Genomic DNA, 3,542 nt, shown 5'->3' on the forward strand with positions numbered 1-3,542 from the left:
GATGATCTGACATTATTATAACTATTGGGTTAAATGATGGTTAAGATTTCTTTTTTCTCTTTAAAATACTGAGTTTATGACTATTTGTACATAACTACAACTAGTATTTTAGGATAGAAGGTATTTTTCTCACCCAACACTAAACACACACACACCCCAAAAACTCCATCACATTAAAAGAAAAAAAAAATAGAACTTGACAGAGTTCAAGATATGCTCTCCTAAAATGTGGCACCTTGACATATGGAATATTTTAAGTTGAAGGAATTTGTGAAATAGATACGCAGGAAGGTATTTCTGACTTCTTCACTCCTCCCCTGGAGAAGGTCATAGTTCTTCGTGTGAGAGGTGGCTTCTCAATGCCTGGAGGAAAGGAGCATCCTTACCCCTAAAGACACAGATCACAGGGACACCAAGAGGAATCTCAACAAAAAGGCCTAAGCTTCCCCCGGTTTATTACCCTTAATTCTTTCTTTCTTCCTTTCTTTCTTCCTTCCTTCCTTCCTTCCTTCCTTTCTTTCTTTTTCTTTCTTTCTTCTCTTTCTTTCTCTTTCTTTCTTTCTTTTCTTTCTTTCTTTCTTTTCTTTCTTCTTTCTTCTCTTTCTTTCTTGCTCTTTTTTTTTTTTTTTTTTGCCTCATGTTTTTCCATGATTCTCTATTCTTCCTCAAATCTATTTTAAAAACACTCAGGTTTAACTGATTTTTTTTCAGTCTTCACTTCTTTATGAAGGCTCCTGTATCATGTAAAAATAATATTAAATAAATGTGTATGCCTTTCTCTTGTTAATCTGTCTTTTATGACAGAGGCCCCAGTCAATGAACCTATGATGTGCGGAAGGAAAATGTATTTTTGTTTTCCCTCCCCAACAAATTAAAAAATAAATCAATTTGGAGACAAAGTTTCCAAGAGTTCCACTGAAACACTGGCACTTTTTCATTTTCCCTTAGAACTTTCTTTCTTTTTTTTAATGAATAGTTGTCATTATTACTTTTGATGTGATGTGGCTGCAGCTGATTATATGCATAAATACCTTGACATTATTGTTGTTCTTGTTGTTGTTATATCTTGTATTAGTCCATTCTCATGCTGCTAATAAAGACATACCTGAGACTGGGTAATTTATAAAGGAAAGAGGTTTAATTGACTCACAGTTCAGCATGGCTCAGGAAGCCTCAGAAAACCTACCATCATGGTGGAAGGGGAAGCAAACACGTCCTTCTTCAAACGGCAGCAGCAAGGAGAAGTGCTGAGCAAAGGGGGAAAAACACTTAACCATCAAATCTCATGAGAACTTACTCACTGTCACAAAAACAGCATGAGGGTAACTGCCGCTGTGATTAAATTACCTCCCACTGAGTTCCTCCCATGACATGTGGGGATTATGGGAACTAAAATTCAAGATGAGATTTGAGAGGGGACACAGCCAAAGCATATCATAACTTGAATTTGTAATGACTAATCACCTCGGGAATAACTTCATTACATGTAGTCTGACTCCAGAGAAAGTTGAAGAATTTCTCTCCTGTGAACTATGATGGCAGCATTACAATTGAAATCCCGCTTTAAGAAAAAGCCGGAAAGAAACAGATTTAGCCCAGTAGTAATATATGAAACAAAACAGAAATGAATTCTTTAAATGACTGGTAAATCACTTTCTGTGTGAAAGTTTATCTTTTTCAATCTCCTTCCAAGAAAAAGGACTCACAAGTTTAACTTTAACTTAGATATAGCAAAGAAAATGTTCTTGTAAGTCACCTAACTACCCAATTAGATCCAGTGACAAAAGATGTAAAATGGCTTCATTTTTGGTGAGTACGTTATGTTTTTGGTACACAACTTGCTCACAAGGACATGCCAATCTTTGTGTTATGTCACTTCTCTGGAAGCAGTATAGATTCTTGTGGGATTTTAAACATAGTAAATGTCAGAGGAGATGAGATACCTCATTACAAATGAATGAATAATAACCTTAGAATCTGAGGTGATATTGAAGGACAATCAGAGGCAATCATATTCTCTGCTAATCTGCTGTTTTGGTCACTACATTATATTTTTAAATCAGACTACATAATTTCCCCTCAAGAAAATAAGAATTTATTATTTTAGTAATTTCACGTGACATAGTACCTCCTGTTTCTGTGGAAGAACAAAGCAAAGTAATTCAGAAATCAAATGGTACATAAATGAGGTTTTTGCAGTTATCACATTTTTCTAATTGTTATTACTTATATCTTCCCCATTTCAGTCTCTCTTTCTCTCTAATGGTGTTACAGAGTGATCTTCTTTTAATTTTGGACTAGCACTTAAAATATATATTTCTATTTCAAGAGAACTCTAAAAATTATTCTCCTATAATGGCAGCAAAAATATAATTCTGCAATTGCAAAAACCATTTTCATGTTTTATTTTAAAATTCTAATTTAAAATAAGTACAACTTCTAAGAAGCTCTTTCACCAGCTATTTAGGTTCATTTTAAATACACCTGCATTTTTTATTTGAGGAAGCTGCAATGTTATATTCCATGTACAAGTCAACTAGTCCTAAAATGTTAAGTACTAAAGCAGTGCAAAATGTACACAAAGAAGGTTAAATTAATTGGGGTAAATAACACTCCTAAATGTCCTATTGACATCTAATTTATATCATATCCTGCTGCAACTGGAAATACAACTGAAATGTTTTAGAATTTCATAAGTGAGTAAGAATGTGGACATTTTACCACTGTCAAGTAAACTTACAAAACGTGTACATTTTACCTTAACTTGACAGCTCTGAATAATCTTAGTTAATATAATACCCACTATTAATTTTACCGTTAGGAAAATCAAGCCTGCAAGAAAGAAATCCAATTTTCAAGACTACGTCGCTGCCTGAACTATATATGGCATATACCCTTAACTTTTGCTGCACTAATGACCAGCTTCTCCAGAAATACCTTTCATCATTCATTTCTAGGATTGTGGGATACACTACACCAACTACAATGTTCCTGTACCACAGAATCACACTCTGATTTAACACTCCATGGAACCCTATTCTGAATCATGAATCAAAAACAGAGAATGTTAATTCTCTGTCTCCTGGAATTTACATTATCTTACTTCTCTTGTCTCCTATCTTTTCTCTTTTCCCTAAACACTTGGAGAGAATAATTCAGAAGCTCCTCTAAGATAGAGAAAATGCAAACACATTTGAATCTGTTGATGAGACAGATTCTCTTAATTCTTGGCCAAATCCGAAAGGTGAGCCCAAGTGATAGGAACAATGTATTACTATAGTTTTGGAAAAGCACTTTTATGACAGCGTTGGCAGAAGAGATGTAAGAACATTAAACACCTCTGTGTACTCTGCTTGTTGTCTAAAAAGTCATCATTAATATGCTAATGTATTGTGCACAAATAAGAAGCTGTTACATCATTTTATGTTTTAAATATAAGGAAATTGATATAACATGGTGAATTGAGAAAAAGCACAGTAAGTGTATCAAATCTATTCTACCTTTCCTTAATGTTTATACAGTAGAATAATTTTGTAGTTTAA

This window comes from Macaca nemestrina, chromosome 10, assembly GCF_043159975.1.
Source record: "Macaca nemestrina isolate mMacNem1 chromosome 10, mMacNem.hap1, whole genome shotgun sequence".
NCBI classification, from domain to species: domain Eukaryota; kingdom Metazoa; phylum Chordata; class Mammalia; order Primates; family Cercopithecidae; genus Macaca; species Macaca nemestrina.